This window comes from Podarcis bocagei (genome assembly GCF_964188305.1).
Source record: "Podarcis bocagei genome assembly, chromosome: 3".
In the NCBI taxonomy this organism is placed as follows: Eukaryota; Metazoa; Chordata; class Lepidosauria; order Squamata; family Lacertidae; genus Podarcis; species Podarcis bocagei.
The window spans coordinates 102901891-102922535 of record NC_138127.1 but is presented as its reverse complement, the minus strand read 5'-3'; the positions used below and the strand labels follow the sequence as shown (position 1 = coordinate 102922535).

The following is a 20645-nucleotide window of genomic DNA, read 5'->3' as shown; positions in this document are numbered from 1 at the left end:
GAGAACGGAAAGCATCTTCTATTTGTACTTACTAAGGGAATGATGTCATGCACAGAGGCAGGAAGAAGAAAAACTTTCAGGGTGAAGGAAGGACTGTATGTTCTTCCTAACCTTCTGCTAAGGATATTCATGGCTATTAATTTTGGATAATTACTTCCTGCTCTTTCTTTTGAAAAATGTCATGAAGGTCAACGTGAACAAAACAATGTATACAAATCTGCAGATGACACCAAACTGGGAGAGGTGGCTAATACCTCAGAAGGTAGAATCAGGATTCCAGGCGACCTTAGCAGATTGGGGAACAGGGCCAAAAAAACCCAAAATGAATTTCAGTAAGAACAAATGTCACGTTCTACATTTAAGCAGGAATAACCTCATGCTAGTAAATAATCAGATCAGGACAAATGAATGGAAATTGCTCCTTTTTTAATTCACTTTTATTGCAAGGGAGAATCTCATGTAATCATGGAGAATGTTGCAAGCACTTCTTTTGATCTGGATGCTTTGATGAAGAAACAGAAGGAGACTCTAGCTGGGGTTGAAGCAGGATCCAGTGGCTCTCCAAGTGATGGGACAGCCCCCAATATTCAAATGATCCTCAATCTTCATCTTCATCTTCGTAGTTTATACTTAAAAAAAAAGAAAATTATATAAAAGTTTTCCTTATGTTTCACCCAGAATAAAAAGTCAAAACTATGTGTGTAAATGGAAGGTGGGGCATTCAGTAGTGCCTGTTTTTCCTTAAAAGACTAGCCTCCCCATTTTGTAACTTTCCTTTCTTGTGGGATTATTTAAAATGTCTGCATTGTTTTGATATATGAGTTGCCCTTGCTTTGTATAAGTGGACCAGATATAGGGAGATACATAGTAGTTACATATAGGATTGGATTACATATAAAGGGGCAAGATGCTCACAGCCCAGTGAAAGGCCAGCCAAATAAATGAGACACAGGACATTACTATTGGGTTGAAATAGGCCATAACTTTTATTGATTTCACTTGTCAGCAGGTTTTGGCCAAGGCATTGGGTATCAAGCAGCCTGACCGCTGGTTGTTGAGTAGGGTGGGTCAACCCTGACTGGGAGGTCACCTCTAACATGCACAGTGGTGCCAGGTTGGGCCCCAGATTATGGCTGCCCAATGGCACGTGAGATGGAAAGTGATGTTGTGACATCATTATGTCACATTACACTGCGGGCGCCGCAGCAACGCCTACGAGGCCTCCGATGTGACTTCCAGTTTCTACCAGAAATAGCTTCTAAGACTGTGCAGGGCCTTAGATGTCACTTCCAAGACCTCGTGGGGCCTTGGAGGTTACTTCTCAGGCCTCCAATGAGACTTCTGGTTTCTCTTGGAAGTTGCATGGGGAGGCTCTGTGAGGCTTCAGACGCAACTTCCAGGGCTCACAAAGCTCTGGAAGTCTCAACTAAGGTCACACGGTCACACAAAAAATATTGTGGGTGCAGGGGGCCCTGGGGGCCCTTGGAGTTGGTGCCAGTGGACATGCATCAGGTTGTACAATCCCACCAGGGCCACCATAGGGAAAGGCACTATGTCCCATAGGCCCCCATGTGGACTCCCATTCGTGCACCCCTTTAACAGGACCTCTGGTCAGCTAAGGTTCCAACCCAATGCCTGAACTTCCAAAATTTGTGACATTTACTATGAGGTAAGTGAAGACCCGTTAAAGCTATGGTTTTCCCAGTAGTAATGTATGGAAGTGAGAGTTGGACCATAAAGTAGGCTGATCACTGAGGAATTGATGCTTTTGAATTATGGTGCTGGAGGAGACTCTAGAGAGTCCCATGGACTGCAAGAACATCAAACCTATCCAATCTGAAGGAAATCAGCTCTGAGTGCTCACTGGAAGGGCAGATCCTGAAGCTGAGGCTTTTTACACTTTGGCCACCTCGTGAGAAGAGAAGACTCCCTGGAAAAGACCCTGATGTTGGGAAAGATTGAGTGCACAAGGAGAACACTCACACTGTGGGTGCACTTTCCGGGATCGCGCGCGGTTCTTCGGACCCCAGGGAACTTATGTGGGCTGGCCTGCCTCTCAGTGTTATTCTTTGGGGGCTCACGCCCAGTCAGTCAATTTACACTGCTGGGAGGTGGGGCCAATCACATAATTAGGGGGTGGAGCCAGCAGCAGCCAGGCAGTCGGCTCAGGAGCTTCATTCACCCAACCCTCCCTTTGTTTAATGTTTCTTGCTTACAGGTTAATCTTTTTCTTCCTGTTTAGCAGGTGCTGCTACGGTCTTTTGACTGGTTGCTGTCGAAGAGCTGGGAAGAAATTCTCCTGCACTGGCAAGTTTTGTCTTCCCTGTAGGAATTCGTCACAACTTTGGCGGTTTAAGGCCTTGGGCGGAATCCTTTAGTCTTTTCTTCCCTGAAATTGGGGGGGGGGTGAAGTGGTGACTCACACACACACACACACACACACCCCACGACGGCTATTCCAGGGTCCCCTCTTAAAGGGGTGGTAATATGAGTATCACTGGCTATACACTGAAAGGTTGTCAGTGAACTACCCAGCGTGCGTGGATATGGGGTGGGCTGCCTGTGTACACATGTGTCTTGCAGAGCACCCCCATAACCCATTTACCCTGAGGAGCCCCAGTCCCCCCAGCTGGGAGGGATATATGCCTAATGCCTAAGCCAAGGTCTTCCTACATTTGAAAGTTTAATAAAGTTGTGGCCAACTTTTAATTCCATAACACGTTGTCAGAGTCATTATTCCTTTCTCGTGGTCCCTGGGGGCTGGGGTGGTCGCTGCCTGTTCACGCAATGGGTGGCACTGCAATGTACAGTAAAGTATAACTTATAATAAACAGAAGGCCATGTATTCTATTTTTCCCTAATGTATTGGGAAAGGGACGCGGGTGGCACTGTGGGTTAAACCACAGAGCCTAGGACTTGCCGATCAGAAGGTTGGTGGTTCGAATCCCTGCGACTGGGTGAGCTCCTGTTGCTTGGTCCCTGCTCCTGCCAACCTACCAGTTCGAAAGCACGTCAAAGTGCAAGTAGATAAATAGGTACCACTCCGGCGGGAAAGTAAACAGCGTTTCCCTGCGCTGCTCTGGTTCACCAGAAGCGGCTTAGTCATGCTGGCCACATGACCCGGAAGCTGTACGCTGGCTCCCTCGGCCAATAAAGAGAGATCAGCGCCGCAACCCCAAAGTCGGTCACGACTGGACCTAATGGTCAGGGGTCAGGTGCAATTTGGGAATTTACACCATTTTATGATCTGCTACCATTTTAAACCATTTTATAATCAGTGGGTGGCGCTGTGGGTTAAACCACAGAGCCGAGGACTTGCCGATCAGAAGGTCGATGGTTTGAATCCCCGCAATTCGGTGAGCTCCCGTTGTTCGGTCCCAGCTCCTGCCCACCTAGCAGTTTGAAAGCACATCAAAGTGCAAGTAGATAGATACCACTCCAGCGGGAAGGTAAACTGCTCTGGTTTACCAGAAGCAGCTTAGTCATGCTGGCCACATGTCCCAGAAGCTGTACGCCGGCTCCCTCGGCCAATAAAGCAAGATGAGCGCCGCAACCCCAGACTCGTCCGCGACTGGACCTAATGGTCAGGGGTCCCTTTACCTTTACCTAATGTATTGGGATACCAGGATAGGGTTGGGGGAGAGAACAATATAACAGTTCCTTGCTGATATATCCAACAAAGTCCCACCAGATTTGAGTGTGGCTTTGCTTTCCCATTCAAAAGTCTGAAGTGCCAGGTAAGCTTTTCCTGAAGAGCTAAATTCCACACCTGTAGATTGGATGAGCAGCCCTCTGTTTCCTTCATCTAAGCCGTCTATAAAAATGTTGAATAACACTGGGCCCAGGACAAAACCCTGTGGTAACCCACTTGTGATTTCTTTTTCCAGAATGACAAGCAACCAGGGGGAGTTTGTCAAAAGCCTTAGTGCAATCAAGACATTCACAGCATTACCCTTATCCACTAAGCTTGCCAATCTGGGTTTGTTTGTTTTTTTAACTTAGATTCATCAGCTATGACTTGTTTTTGAGAAAACAATGCAACTGGGCCAGGGCCTGCACCTCCGCCACACTGTGTTGCAGAGGCAGTGGGAGGCAGCAGCCACAACAGGAGGCGGTAGCCAGGCAGCAGGAGGCGGTAGCCAGGCACCCATGGCATGGACACCCAAAATGAAAATTTGTTGGTGCTCGTGGCCCCAGGGCCTCTGAAAGTGGCATGCCTGCTAACTTCTCGTTGACTCGTTGTCATTTTGAGGACCTTTCCTAGTATCCTAGCCAAGCTGACCAACCAGTTATGTTCCTGGGTCCTCTTTCTTTTGCTTTTTAAAGATGGCAACGAAGTTTGCCCACTTCCAGTCTGCAGGGACACCACCTTTTGTCCAAGGATTCCCAAATACCGGTATTCTATACAGAGGCTGTGAGATTACATCTGCACATTCCTTTAGAACGTTTGGGAGCAGTTCTAAGGCCCTGAAGATTAGAATTCAATTCAGAGTAGCTTGGTGTTCCTCTACCAACTCTCTTCCTCTCTTGCGCTGAGGTCCCCTCTCTGTATCTTTTATTCTATTATCATCAAATTATACACTTTTGGAAGAAGACAAAGTAGGTGTTGAGGAGTCCAACTTCTCTTGGTCACCCAAAAGCATTTCTCCATCCACTCCACGTAGAAAACCTACTCCTTGTTTGTTCTTTGCCTTCCTTCAAGCATAGCCAAACAACCCTGTTCATTATCTTCACCTTCTTTTCCAACTCATGATTGCGGCCCATAACAAAAAATTGGCATGTTACCTTTCTTTCGGCAGCAGTAGACATGATCAGGATGATGGCAGGAGGTTGTTGAAGCCACATATTCTCTACGTGAACACCTTGGTTTGCAGCGACCTTTACACTTCATTTGCTTGGTGGGAGTGGATTCTGGAGAAATATTATAAAGATAGAAATCGATCCTTCAGATGAGAAGAAATTACCAACATCTCTAAGCATCTCAGTGAAAGCAGTCACTGAGATTTCATTACATTTTTCACTAAATAAAACTATGCACAAATGGCAAAGTTTCAAATGAGCTAATGTTTTGAGCAAGTTAGAGTAGCAAAAGACACCAAAATGGGCTAGACTTTTTTTTTTTTTACTACAGTCCATTGATAGAACAGACCTTTATTTTTTACCCAGGTATAACAAAATCAAAAAGAGAACCAGCAGGGCAAAAGTCATCACCACTGAATGTAGGAGTCACAAAAGTCATCTTCTGGCTCAAAGATATTGCAGGAAGAGAGCCACTCTTTCTTTAACTTTCAGTATCAAAGTCAGGCAGTCAGGATGTCCAGCTCACCAGTTGGTAGTTACCTGGGTTGGCCTTTTAACCCATTTTGAAGATGGGGACAACAATTGCCACCAGTTCTCCAGGAATTCTCAAAGATTATAGACCTGAGATTACATCTGCACACTCCTTTTGTACTGCATCCTTTTGCATGCAGCTAATAAGCCCCTGGAGATCTGAATTCCTTTAAAGTAACTAGGTGTTCACTTACCACCTACAGTGGTACCTCTGGTTACATACTTAATTCGTTCCGGTGGTCCATTGTTAACCTGAAACTGTTCTTAACCTGAAGCACCACTTTAGCTAATGGGGCCTCCTGCTGCCGCCGTGCTGCCACCACGTGATTTCTGTTCTCATCCTGAAGCAAAGGGTTAGCAGAGTCTGTAACCTGAAGCGTATGTAACCTGAAGCGTATGTAACTTGAGGTAACACTGTATTTTCCTTTCTTGCGCTGCAGCTCCATCCCTGCATTATTAATTGTAATATCAACACATTGTTTTCCTTTTGAAATCTTGTGAAAAAGACAGAGGCAAAGTAGGTGTGGATCAGCTCCATTTTCCCCAAGTCACCTAATAGCACCTCTCCATGCTATTCCTTGTTTGTCCTTTCTCTTGCTTCAAACATAGAAAGAAAGAAAGAAAAAACACTACTGCTCACCGCCCCAATCACATAATATTTGCAGTCCTTAGGAAAAGATAGATACGTTACCTATAATATCACAGCAGTAGACAAGATGAGGATCCTGGCAGTAAGTTGTTGAAGTCACAAATTCTCTATCTGAACAACTTGGTTTGCAACCTTTACAAATTCCATCCGGTGGGTGGGTGGGTCCTGGTGGGTGGGTGGGTCCTGGAGAAATATTATCCCTCTGCATCATGTATTCTATAATCACCACATTGTGCACTGTTTCCTTTTAGCAGAAGACAGAGGTAAAGTAGTTGTTGAGCAGTTCCACCTTCTCTCTAGCCCCAAATCTTCTCAGTGCATGGGACTTACTTGTCATTGACTGGATGGATGCAGACTAGTGGTGAGAGGCTCAGAGAAGAAGGCTCAGAGACAGGGGATTGGTGGTGGGGCGATTATGAGTGGTCTGGGGGGAAAGAAGGAGCAGACTGAGAGAAGGCAGTCTTGGAAGCTGAAGAGGTAACAGGATTTAGTGAGCAGGAAGAGGAGGTGACAGAGAGCAGTCCAGAATCAGAGGCAGCAGTGGAGGGTGGAGAAGAGGAGGGGGGCAGGAGACAGAGATGAGCCTGGCTGCTGAAGAATCCAGGGAGTCTCCCCATCCTGCTGCAACCAGCACCCTCTCCCCTGGTCTCCCAGAACACATAGAGGAATGAAAAGAGCAGAGCACAGGTTAGCAATGAGAGACTAGATGAAGGAGCCCCAGATTGCTTGGGAAGGGCCCCTCAAGGAGAAGAAGTTCTAAAAGCAGTGGGAGGGTGGGAACATTTAGGCCTCACAACTGCCTCACCACTGAATGTAGGAGTCACAAAAGTCACCTTCTGGCTCAAAGATATTGCAGGAAGAGAGCCACTCTTTCTTTAACTTTCAGTATCAAAGTCAGGCAGTCAGGATGTCCAGCTCACCAGTTGGTAGTTACCTGGGTTGGCCTTTTAACCCATTTTGAAGATGGGGACAACAATTGCCACCAGTTCTCCAGGAATTCTCAAAGATTATAGACCTGAGATTACATCTGCAAACTCCTTTTGTACCCTTGGATGCAGCTAATCAGGCCCTGGAGATTTGAATTCCTTTAAAGTAACTTGGTGTTCCCTTACCACCTACAGTGGTACCTCTGGTTACATACTTAATTCGTTTCGGAGGTCCATTGTTAACCTGAAACTGTTCCTAACCTGAAGCACCACTTTAGCTAATGGGGCCTCCTGCTGCTGCCGTGCTACCACCACGTGAGTTCTGTTCTCATCCTGAAGCAAAGTTCTTAACCCGAGGTACTATCTCTGGGTTAGCAGAGTCTGTAACCTGAAGCGTATGTAACCTGGAGCGTATGTAACCTGAGGTAACACTGTATTTTCTTTTCATGGGCTGCAGCTCCCTCCCTGCATTATTAATTGTAATATCAACACATTGTTTTCCTTTTGAAATCTTGTGAAAAAGACAGAGGCAAAGTAGGTGTGGATCAGCTCCATTTTCCCCAAGTCACCTAATAGCACCTCTCCATGCTATTCCTTGTTTGTCCTTTCTCTTGCTTCAAACATAGAAAGAAAGAAAGAAAAAACACTACTGCTCACCGCCCCAATCACATAATATTTGCAGTCCTTAGGAAAAGATAGATACATTACCTATAATATCACAGCAGTAGACAAGATGAGGATCCTGGCAGTAAGTTGTTGAAGTCACAAATTCTCTATCTGAACAACTTGGTTTGCAACCTTTACAAATTCCATCCGGTGGGTGGGTGGGTCCTGGTGGGTGGGTGGGTCCTGGAGAAATATTATCCCTCTGCATCATTTATTCTGTAATCACCACATTGTGCGCTGTTTCCTTTTAGCAGAAGACAGTGGTAAAGTAGTTGTTGAGCAGTTCCACCTTCTCTCTAGCCCCAAATCTTCTCAGTGCATGGGACTTACTTGTCATTGACTGGATGGATGCAGACTAGTGGTGAGAGGCTCAGAGAAGAAGGCTCAGAGACAGGGGATTGGTGGTGGGGCGATTATGAGTGGTCTGGGGGGAAAGAAGGAGCAGACTGAGAGAAGGCGGTCTTGGAAGCTGAAGAGGTAACAGGATTTAGTGAGCAGGAAGAGGAGGTGACAGAGAGCAGTCCAGAATCAGAGGCAGCAGTGGAGGGTGGAGAAGAGGAGGGGGGCAGGAGACAGAGATGAGCCTGGCTGCTGAAGAATCCAGGGAGTCTCCCCATCCTGCTGCAACCAGCACCCTCTCCCCTGGTCTCCCAGAACACATAGAGGAATGAAAAAAGCAGAGCACAGGTTAGCAATGAGAGACTAGATGAAGGAGCCCCAGATTGCTTGGGAAGGGCCCCTGAAGGAGAAGAAGTTCTAAAAGCAGTGGGAAGGTGGGAACATTTAGGCCTCACAACTGCCTCACCACTGAATGTAGGAGTCACAAAAGTCACCTTCTGGCTCAAAAATATTGCAGGAAAAGAGTGACTCTTTCTTTAACTTTCATTATCGAAGTCAGGCAGTCAGGATGTCCAGCTCACCAGTTGGTAGTTACCTGGGTTGGCCTTTTAACCCATTTTGAAGATGGGGACAACAATTGCCACCAGTTCTCCAGGAATTCTCAAAGATTATAGACCTGAGATTACATCTGCAAACTCCTTTTGTACCCTTGGATGTAGCTAATCAGGCCCTGGAGATTTGAATTCCTTTAAAGTAACTTGGTGTTCCCTTACCACCTACAGTGGTACCTCTGGTTACATACTTAATTCGTTCCGGAGGTCCATTGTTAACCTGAAACTGTTCTTAACCTGAAGCACCACTTTAGCTAATGGGGCCTCCTGCTGCTGCCATGCTGCCACCACGTGATTTCTGTTCTCATCCTGAAGCAAAGTTCTTAACCCAAGGTACTATTTCTGGGTTAGCAGAGTCTGTAACCTGAAGCGTATGTAACCTGGAGCGTATGTAACCCGAGGTACCACTGTATTTTCCTTTCTTGCGCTGCAGCTCCCTCCCTGCATTATTAATTGTAATATCAACACATGGTTTTCCTTTTGAAATCTTGTGAAAAAGACAGAGGCAAAGTAGGTGTGGATCAGCTCCATTTTCCCCAAGTCACCTAATAGCACCTCTCCATGCTATTCCTTGTTTGTCCTTTCTCTTGCTTCAAACATAGAAAGAAAGAAAGAAAAAACACTACTGCTCACCGCCCCAATCACATAATATTTGCAGTCCTTAGGAAAAGATAGATACATTACCTATAATATCACAGCAGTAGACAAGATGAGGATCCTGGCAGTAAGTTGTTGAAGTCACAAATTCTCTATCTGAACAACTTGGTTTGCAACCTTTACAAATTCCATCCGGTGGGTGGGTGGGTCCTGGTGGGTGGGTGGGTCCTGGAGAAATATTATCCCTCTGCATCATTTATTCTGTAATCACCACATTGTGCGCTGTTTCCTTTTAGCAGAAGACAGTGGTAAAGTAGTTGTTGAGCAGTTCCACCTTCTCTCTAGCCCCATATCTTCTCAGTGCATGGGGCTTACTTGTCATTGAGTGGATGGATGCAGACTAGTGGTGAGAGGCTCAGAGAAGAAGGCTCAGAGACAGGGGATTCTCGGTGCGCACCAACCCCTCTCGCTCTTCACGCTTCAGCGAAAGCAACACGAATCCTCCAGAGGGAGCGCTCCCTATGTGCTTCGGAGGCTTTGTGTTGCTATCGCTGAAGCCAAGGAGCCTGCATTCGCTCCATAGGATGCACACACATTTCTCCTTAATTTTTGGAGGGGGAAAAGTGCATCCTATAGAGCGAAAAATACGGTATATGAGATAACATAACAATGCATGAATGCTAGTTAGTACGTGAATGCGGTTAAAACCAAATAATTCTGTTCTTGGACACAACTACATCATGCTCCATCACTGTGAGAGTGTAAGTGATGTTTCTTCTGTTTCCTTTCTTTCTTCTCTTTGTGCCATGTATGAGACCAGGATGGATGTGTTTAAGCTTGATCCACTCTTAGACCACAGATTTGGAAAACGCATTCTGTATTTTGCACCCAATAGTATCCTGACTGCGTTTTCCTTGCTGCATGGAATAGCACTTCAGTCAGAACTTTGCATTTAGTCAGTGAAAGGTTTTAAACTTACTTAACAGTGTGTGGTCTGTTCTTTTCAAGAGAGGGAGAAAGATGAGCTTTAGAGTAGACCAAATTGGATATGCAGGAGGACTGAACAGCCCACCTTCCACACTACACCGCGGCTTAACCATGTGAGTGGTTGGGAGCTCTCTTGTGCTAGAGAGGTTGCAACGCCCGCATTTTGAATCTAGGCACTCAGCCAATTGTTTTGTTAATTGCCCACAGATGGGCCGGATCTATCTTTCACCTCCACAATTAAAGCATGTCAGTTCTAGTGCTGGGGTCTGTTTTGTGTCAGGATTTTGTGCTGTCTGTGTCGGAGTCAGTCTAGTGAAGTAACACAGATTCAAACTCACACCTTGAATTGCTGGGATAACAGAAGTACAGTGGTGCCCCGCAAGACGAATGCATCGCAAGGCGGAAAACCCGCTAGACGAAAGGGTTTTCCGTTTTGGAGGTGCTTCGCAAAACGAATCTCCTATGGGCTTGCTTCGCAAGACGAAAATGTCTTGTGAGTTCCTGCGGGGATTTTTTCCTTCCCCCCCCCCTTTTTCCCAGGCCGCTAAGCTGCTTATCAGCTGATCCTAAGCCGCTAAGCCACTTAACAGCTGATCCGCTAAGCCGCTTATCAGCTGATCCGCTAAGCCGCTTAACAGCTGATCCGCTAAGCCGCTTATCAGCTGATCCGCTAAGCCGCTAAACCGCTTATCAGCTGATCCACTAAGCTGCTAATAGCGCTAATCTGCTATTGGGCTTGCTTCGCAAGACGAAAAAAACCGCAAGACGAAGAGACTCGCGGAACGGATTCTTTTCGTCTTGCGAGGCACCACTGTACTTGTTGCTTGTCTGTATTGGTATCTACAAAGCCTAAATGTTTTGTGTGTGTGTGTGTGTGTGTGTCAACATCCATGTATTCTGAATGTGCTTATGTGACGCTAATAAAGGTTACTTGACTTGATATCAACATCCAGAAATAGATTTCCAATAATTACCTGTCCTTTCACATCAATAGACATGATCAGGATGAAGGCAGCAGTTTGTTAAAGCCCCATATTCTCTACCACATATTCTCTATTATTATCACATTGTGTAATGTTTTCCTTTTGGAGGAAAACAAAAGCAAAGTAGGTGTTGAGCAGCCCACCTTCTCTCTGTCACCCAGAAGCATTTCTCCATCCTCTCCATGCAGAAAACCTGCTCCTTGTTTCTTCCTCTTCCTTCAAGCATAGCCAAACAACCCTGTTTATCATCTTTACCTTTTTTTCCAAATCATGATTGTGGCCCATAACAAAAATTTAACATGTTACCCTTCTTTTGGCAGCAGTAGACATGATCAGGATGATGGCAGGAGGTTGTTGAAGCCACATATTCTCTACGTGAACACCTTGGTTTGCAGCGACCTTTACAATCATCATTCAGGGTGGGAGTGGATCCTGGAGAAATATTATGATGAGAGAAATCAATTCTTCAGATGAGAAGAGACCATTGACATCTCTAAGTATTTCTTAATAAAGCAGTCAGTTACATTTCCTAATAAATAAAGAAATAGAACTTTAATTTTGCACCTATGGCATAGTATCCAATGGGTTAAGATTCCTAGCATGCCAGAGCACTAAAGGACACTTCACTGACCAAGGGATGCCTGGCTTAAGGCGAGCAGTAGCTGACCAATGGGACTCCATGACCTAATGCTAATCAGGTTGAGCTTATAACTCAGAACTCAGAACTGCTACCTCCCACATTGTTTTTGCTGCACTTGTTGTTGTTGTTGTTGTTTAGTCATTTAGTCGTGTCCGACTCTTCGTGACCCCATGGACCAGAGCACACCAGGCACTCCTGTCTTCCACTGACTCCCGCAGTTTGGTCAAACTCATGCTGGTAGCTTCGAGAACAATATCCAACCATCTCATCCTCTGTCGCCCCCTTCTCCTTGTGCCCTCCATCTTTCCCAACATCAGGGTCTTTTCCAGGGAATCTTCTCTTCTCATGAGGTGGCCAAAGTATTGGAGTCTCAGCTTCAGGATCTGTACTTCCAGTGAGCACTCAGGGCTGATTTCCTTAAGAATGGATGTGTTTGATCTTCTTGCAGTCCATGGGACTCTCAAGAGTCTCCTCCAGCACCATAATTCAAAAGCATTCATTCTTCGGCGATCAGCCTTCTTGATGGTCCAGCTCTCACTTCCATACATCACTACTGGGAAAACCATAGCTTTAACTATACGGACCTTTGTTGGCAAGGTGATGTCTCTGCTTTTTAAGATGCTGTCTAGGTTTGTCATTGCTTTTCTCCCAAGAAGCAGGCGTCTTTTAATTTAGTGGCTGCTGTCACCATCTGCAGTGATCATGGAGCCCAAGAAAGTAAAATCTCTCACTGCCTCCATTTCTTCCCCTTCTATTTGCCAGCACCAAAGTGGTCTCTCTGTGGCAGAAACCTCAGCAGTTTGTATACAGGACCTGGGAATTAGTCTGACTGAATTAAATGGGGCTCATTTCAGACAGACATGTCAGCATGGCAAATTTTCAAACTGCTACCCAGGACTAAGTCTTCATGAAGTCAGTGGGATTTACTTCCAGGTAAGCATGCTGCCGCTCATGCCATAGGCAAGTGTGGATTGATTTGTGCCTGCAACATCCAGCTCTACAAGGTCGCTTGCAGACGCCATCACATGGTTCATTCTCAGTGGTAGTGGGTCCTAGGAAACATTATGAAGATATAAATCTATCCCTCAGGCAAAATCTATCCCTCAGGCAAAAGGAGATTACCAACATTTCTATGAATTTCCTCTTGCCAGTAGTAAAACCTCCAAGCTTAGCATGTGTCAGCAGTGTGATGCAGCAGCAAAAAGAAAAGTTTGTGCTATTCTCGGCTGCATCAACAGAAGTATATGCATGGCAGGGGATTGGGCTAGATAATGCCCTTCCAATTCTACAATGCTACAATTCTATACAGCAAAAGCAGTCCATTCCATTTCCCACTTAATCAGGAAATAGAACAATCTTATGTCGAGTGCCAGCTCGACATCCGAAGAAATCAGTCTCACACCAAGATAGGTTGAAGAAATATGGCTGCCTTAGAACTACTGCACCACAGCCTTTATTGTGTGAAGTCAGAAAGATACATAATACAAGCAAAGCAACTTGTTCTCTGCCAGCAGATAAGGGCCATCGCACTAGACCACGCAAGCATCAGGCTATGCTATGTTAACCAATCATTTGGGACAGCACGAGCTATTCACGCGCTGTTCATGCTCCAAGGATGCTTTTAGCTATGAAATCACCCTGCAATAATAAGAACTTTGCTCATGCTCTCATGTACAAGCAATCATTTTCCCACAATCTTACACAGATGACATAGTATCAAATGGGCTAATATTCCAAGCACTACAAAGCAGCCAAGGGGCTAGTTTGGCAGGTCTTCTTGGAGTGCTGTGGATGGACAGCCCTTTAGATTTTACCTGGGACTGACAGCAGCACCAACAGGAGAAGTAGAGGGGCAGAGGTCTTCATGGCTGAATGCTGGAGCCACCAGAGTTGCCTTCTAGCTCAAAGATATTGCAGAGAGAGAAAGGATCCTCTATTTGTACTTCCCAAGGGAATGGTGACAGGAAGCTTTCAGGGGGAAGGAAAGGACTGGGTGTTCCAAACATTCTGCTAATGACATTCATGGCTACCATGCACCCTTTCAGTTTTGGATAATTAATTCTTCCTCCCTCTCTCTAAAATAGATGGCTTTGGAATTCATGGAAGAGAAGACTGTTAATGCCTACTAGCTAGGATGACTATGCTCTGCTTCCACAGCTGGAGGCAGTGATGCTTCAGAATGGCCGTTACTGAAGGGCTGACTACTCTTGTGCTCCTCATTGGATTGGCCAAAGCGAGAACAGGATGCTGGACTTGATGGGCCATTGGCTCTTCTTACGTTCCTCATAGAATCATGGAGTTAGAAGGGACCCCATGGGCCTTCAAGTCCACCCCCACCCCCACCCCCCGCGATGCAGGAATCATAGCTAAAACACCCAGGACATCATCCTGGACATTCTGAAACTCAAATACCCCAAACTGACCAGTTGGGTCTTTTAGAGCAAACTGCAGTGCTGAGAATAGCTGGCCCTCCCATGGCAAATGTAGCAGTATGAAGAAGGAAACAAATAATGGAATAGAATGAGACATGTGTGGTTGAACACTGGTTCTGCTCCAGTCTCCAGGAGACTCACAGATATAATCAAAAGTTTCCCCTTATTTATGGATCATTGATGAAGGATGTTGCGGCACCCACAAGGAAATGAATGAACAGGCTACTTGTTCTCAACAGCCCATCTCAATGGCTAGACAATATGTACCTTTCTGATGACTTCATTTTTCGCTGAAAAGCAACCATAATAGAAAAAAATAAAATAAAGCAATTTATTTATTTTTTTAAATGATATTTATTGAAAAAAGAATTTTTTAAAATTACAAAGAAAAAAGACAAAACAGAAAAAGAAAAAGAAAAAAAATAAAACCATCATTTTCAAATTCTCTACTTTCATTACCTTCTTTCTATGACCTCCTCCTCCTCCCTTTTCTTGTATCTTGATTAATAGTTATCACAGCAAATCCTTTCCATAATTCATAGTATTCTGTCATTACATTACCTTACTCTATTTTATCTTATCTTATAAAAAACCTTAAAGCTTAAGACTTAAATCTTATTTTTATCAACTTCTCATAACCATTACCTTTTTACCTAATTCTTTAAACATTTTTACAAGAGCCAAGTAATTTCATTTCAACATTTTTCTAACATTCATCAATTTTATAAAACATTCCTAATGATAGAAAAAAGAAATAAAAACAATCCAATCTTCTTCCAGTGTCCCTTCTTCCTGGTCCCGGGTTTGTCAGCCCTTTTTATCCCATTAGTCTGGCACATTAACCTGGCGATCTTATATCCGAGGCCTTCAAGTCTCTTCCATGTCCCTTTCGCAGCTCTTCTTCATATTTTCCTTTCACTCGTGGGAACTCCAGCTTGGTAGCGTTTTTGACCCTTTTCAACAAATCAGCCCCTTTCCCATAGTCCAGACTAGACTCCATGTGGTATTTTAAGACATTTTTCAAATTCCCTCCAAAATTGGGAGCCCCCGCAGCTCCAAACATCTGACAGCCCATTGCCAGACTCGGAAAGTCCAAACATCTCTGCATAGGGGGGTCAGTCCAACCCCCCATTTCCAAATCAATCCAAACTTTATCTTTCCAAATCTGGTTTTTTCCAAGTTCATTTGTCAAATCCAAAGGCTCATTTTCCTGCAGGGCCAAAAGTACCTCCCTTTCTGGCGCCCAAGATTCAGCAACATCCTCTTCTCTCAACTGTTCTGTCATGGCACACTCCTGTATAAGTTCCTGGGTGGGCTCCATATAGTTTCCCACTACCTGTTCAAATGTTATGGTATTAGTATTAGTCATCAAATCCGTCTTCTGACTTAGCTGATCCAATAGGGCATTTATTTTGCAGAAAGCACCCAACAGTGCTTCTGAAAACATTGTCCTGCAAGGTCACAAGTCCTTTCCCATGGTTGTAATCTGTGGCAGCTGCAAGCTCCCTAGAATTAGTTACAGTTTCACAGTCCCCCTCTAGGGGGAAAACTTCTGGTTGTTCTTTCTTTTAAGGACAATAGCAACAAAGTTTCTTTTTTTAAGATATTTTGTCAATATTTGTTCCTTTAAAATGCAAAAGGAAACAGTGGAATCACAATGTTACTCTTCTTTTAACTGTCTGTCAAAAACATTTGTCTCTGGTCAATGAGCTTCGAACGTCAATTCTGACACCCGGTTCCAGGATCAGGACGGTGGAAAGTTACTTTACTTTAAACTCACTTCTGCAGGTTTAAACAATCCAAAAAAGATCCCCCTTCTTCTCCTGCTACCGAAGGGGGGTTCAACAATTTTAAATGGTGAAAACCAATCCTTTGAAAGTGATTTTCTAAGCTCTAGTTTACGTTGTCTTTGCTTTCTTCTGACTACAAGGAAACGGAAGGCTGACTTCCTGTTTAGACCTTCCTGTTTCAGTACCAAATTAAGGTAAATTTTTAAGTCCAATTCCGTTCTAATCACCAGTTCTTATTTGAAGCCCAATTGTTCAATGTTTAAGTACTCATGGGTGATTATTTTAGATGCCAAATTGTCCCAGGAAAAAGGCAGCGCTCTCCAGCAACGGCTATGCGGCTTCGCTCCACGGAAAAAGCAACTGACTCACAGCACGGCGCCACTTCCCCCTCCTTGCTTCGGAGCCTGTTAGTGGGTTCCTTTGCAGGTTGGGGGGGGCTAAGGGTGCCCGCCGAGTCCCACGGTCACAGGCTTCATCTGCCTGTGATTTCTAAAAGGGTCCCCGCTTCGCCGCAGCGGAAAAGACCCGTTTCACGCGGAGCTGGTCCCTCCGGTTCAGAGGGAGTCCGCCATTGCCTATGGCGCCACCACGGAAGTCTTAAAGCAATTTAAAATACAGGTTAAAATGCAATTTAAAATGCAGCCTCATTTTAAAAGTAGCCCATAGATCAAAAGCGTAAGGAGAGGGAAACATAAGGGTCAGACGGAGTCCGCCAGGCGGAACAGCTCTGTCTTGCAGGCCCTGCAGAAAGATGTCAAGTCCCGCAGGGCCCTAGTCTCTTGTGACAGAGGTGTTCCACCTAGTCGGGGCCAGTACTGAAAATGCCCTGGCCCTAGTTGAGACCAGTCTAACCACCTTGTGACTTGGGACCTCCAAAGTGTTGTCATTTATGGACCTTAAGTTCCTCCATGGGGCATACCAGGAGAGGCGGTCCCGTGGGTATGTGGGTCCTAGGCCGCATAGGGCTTTAAATGTCAAAACCAGCACCTTAAACCTGACCCTGTACTCCACCAGGAGCCAGTGAATTTGGTAAAGCACTGGATGAATGTGGTCCCACGGCGAGGACCTCGTAAGGAGCTTCACCGCAGCATTCTGCACCCGCTGGAATTTCTGGGTCAACTTCAAGGGCAGCCCCATGTAGAGTGAGTTACAATAATTGAGCCTGGAGGTGGCCGTCTCATGGATCACTGTGGCCAGATCAGGGTGAGAAAGATAAGGGACCAACTGCTTAATACGGCAGAGATGGAAAAATGCCACCTTTGCTGTGGCTGCAACCTGTGCCTCCATGGAAAGGGAGGCACTAAAGGTTACACCCAAACTCTTGACAGAAGGCGCTGGGCCCCCGCATATGCATGGTTTGTTAGTTTGCTTAAGGACTGTGTCACTGTTTTTTGTGCCTGATTTAAGCATGTTATTTCATGCTGGAATTAACCCTTCTGAACTTTCCTCTACTTGGTTGTGTTTCCTCTGACTCCAAAAAGACTCTTGCATTTGACAGAATACCAGCCAGCTGGTGAGTGGGTGGGAGCTTGTCTTTCTCAGTCAAAGTAAAGCTTAAAGCTCCCAGTTGTGCCTTTGAAGTCCCATCCTGACCCACATGTTATCATGTATGACAGCATAAGAGTGTGGGGCTTCTTAATGGGGAGATCTGGAGGGACTTGTTTGCTATGCAGGGCTGAGTTTCACCACCCCTGCCATAGTGGAATCAAACATTTGGCCAAAGTAGAGCTAGACTCTTATAATATGCCCCTTTTCATTCTTTTCTAGGCCACATTCATGTTAGACAATACATTTGGCACCCAGTTCACATTCAGCATCATTGAATTGTTTGAATATTAGCCATTGTCAAGTGTTGCTTTGAAAATTTGGCTATGACTTCCCCCATCTAGTAGACATATTGATGTGGAATCATCATAGGGTGCCATTTTGTCCTTTACCTCTCTCAGGAAAATGCCTCAGGCCAGCTCTTATAATATACGTTGTATCCATTGTCTTGATTCAAGAAACACATTGTTCCTTTAAAATCCCTTTTGAGTTTATTTTGTGCATTCTGGATTGTGTTGTGGTGTCATAATTTTAGCAGCATGTCAAGATATTATGAGAGGAAGGGGTAATCGCTCATCCTAGTACACACGATTCATTTACTGAAGAGAGGAATCTGCAGCTGAAAGGATCAGAGAGCAGACAACTTGAAAAACTGAGATGTAAGGGAGCAGGTCGGAGTCATAGTCAAGAATACTACACCAGCACAAGGCAGCTTCCTAAATGCTTACACAGAAAGAACAGTCTCCTTATTGCTACTTGCATTTAAGGATCATCTGCACCTCTGCAGGGAAAGCAGTTTGGATTCAAAGCCCTTCCTCGTGTGCTTTGCAGGCAACTTAATCCCTCCAGATACCTTCAGCTGCACTTGGGAGCCCCAATGGAGAATCCCTGGAGCAGCTGATCCCAAACTGCCCTTTGAAACTGAGCATCTGTGCTTTAAGAGGTACCGTATTTTTCGCTCCAGAGGGTGCACCGGAATATAGGGCACACCTAGTTTTAAGGGGGGGAAATAAAGAAACAAAAATTTATCGCCTCCACACACACCCCCCCAGGTCCAGGAGCGGCGGCAAGATTGCGCGCAGCCTCGCCATCGCTCCCGGAGCTTGCGGGGCTGGGGGCGGGGAAGCCTGAGCTTCCCCCAACCCCAGCCCCCAGAACAGGCAGCTATCCGCAAGCCTTCTGAGTGCAGCCTATCAGGCAGCTATCCGCAAGCCTTCTGAGTATTAAAAGAACTGGCAGATGTGATCTCAGAACCACTGGCAGTCATCTTTGAGAATTCCTGGAGAACAGGCGAAATCCCGGCAGACTGGAGGAGGGCAAATGTTGTCCCTATTTTCAAAAAGGGGGAAAGAGAGGACCCAAATAATTATCGCCCAGTCAGTCTGACATCAATACCAGGGAAGATTCTGGAGCAGATCATTAAGCAAACAGTCTGTGAGCACCTAGAAAGGAATGCTGTGATCACCAATAGTCAGCATGGATTTCTGAAAAATAAGTCATGTCAGACTAACCTGATCTCGTTTTTTGACAGAATTACAAGCCTGGTAGATGAAGGGAACGCAGTGGATGTAGCCTACCTTGATTTCAGCAAGGCATTTGACAAGGTGCCCCATGATATTCTTGTAAAGAAGCTGGTAAAATGTGGTCTTGACTATGCTACCAATCAGTGGATTTGTAACTGGCTGACTGACCGAACCCAAAGGGTTCTCATAAATGGTTCCTCTTCATCCTGGAGAAGAGTGACTAGTGGGGTGCCACAGGGTTCTGTCTTGGGCCCGGTCTTATTCAATATCTTTATCAACGACTTGGATGATGGACTCAAGGGCATCCTGATCAAATTTGCAGATGACACCAAACTGGGAGGGGTGGCTAACACCCCAGAGGACAGGATCACACTTCAAAACGACCTTGACAGATTAGAGAACTGGGCAAAAACAAACAAGATGAATTTTAACAGGGAGAAATGTAAAGTATTGCATTTGGGCAAAAAAAATGAGAGGCACAAATACAGGATGGGGGACACCTGGCTTGAGAGCAGTACATGTGAAAAGGATCTAGGAGTCTTGGTTGACCATAAACTTGCCATGAGCCAACAGTGTGACGTGGCAGCAAAAAAAGCCAATGCAATTCTGGGCTGCATCAATAGGAGTATAGCATCTAGATCAAGGGAAGTAATAGTGCCACTGTATTCTGCTCTGGTCAGACCTCACCTAGAGTACTGTGTCCAGTTCTGGGCACCACAATTCAAGAAGGACACTGACAAACTGGAACGTGTCCAGAGGAGGGCAACCAAAATGGTCAAAGGCCTCGAAATGATGCCTTATAAGGAACGGCTAAGGGAGCTGGGCATGTTTAGCCTGGAGAAGAGGAGGTTAAGGGGTGATATGATAGCCATGTTCAAATATATAAAAGGATGTCACATAGAGGAGGGAGAAAGGTTGTTTTCTGCTGCTCCAGAGAAGCGGACACGGAGCAATGGAGCCAAACTACAAGAAAGAAGATTCCACCTAAACATTAGGAAGAACTTCCTGACAGTAAGAGCTGTTCGACAGTGGAATTTGCTGCCAAGGAGTGTGGTGGAGTCTCCTACTTTGGAGGTCTTTAAGCAGAGGCTTGACAACCATATGTCAGGAGTGCTCTGATGGTGTTTCCTGCTTGGCAGGGGGTTGGACTCAATGGCCCTTGTGGTCTCTTCCAACTCTATGATTCTATGATTCTATGATTCTATGATTCTAGGAACTCCCGCCGCGCTCAGAAGGCTTGCAGATGGCTGCCTGAAGCCCGGCGAGCGCAGCAGGAGTTGGTGCAGCGGTAGTTGGCACAGTGCCCGCTGGGCTTCAGGCTGCATGCTGCTGTCCGCAAGCCTTCGGAGCGCTCTGAAGGCTTGCGGATAGCTGCCTGAAGCCTGGAGAGCAGGCAAAAGCCTGCATTCGCTCCATAGGATGCACACACATTTCCCCTTTATTTTTTTGGGGGGGAAGTGCGTCCTATAGAGCGAAAAATACGGTACCTGCACTGCACTTTGAATCTCTGACAATTAGCTGAGAATAGTGCCATGCCAAACCCAGACACAACATTGCCTGCCCCACACGTGCCAACATGCATGTCATCAAGTGTAGGACATACACAGTATCCCTGTGAGAGGGAGG

The 20645-nt window shown here is 45.6% G+C and overlaps 2 long non-coding RNA genes across 2 annotated transcripts; both read right to left on the bottom strand.

The window, feature by feature from the left end:
* Nucleotides 1–411: 411 nt before the first annotated feature.
* LOC308583204 lies at nt 412–6353 on the bottom strand. Its single transcript, XR_014006121.1, has 3 exons — nt 6023–6353; nt 4786–4911; nt 412–629 (listed from the first exon to the last, which is right to left on the bottom strand). It is a non-coding gene; the product is annotated as an uncharacterized lncRNA (long non-coding RNA).
* Nucleotides 6354–7736: 1383 nt separating this feature from the next.
* LOC308583205 lies at nt 7737–11517 on the bottom strand. The gene is made up of 3 exons (XR_014006122.1): nt 11396–11517; nt 9207–9347; nt 7737–7755 (listed from the first exon to the last, which is right to left on the bottom strand). It is a non-coding gene; the product is annotated as an uncharacterized lncRNA (long non-coding RNA).
* Nucleotides 11518–20645: the final 9128 nt, after the last annotated feature.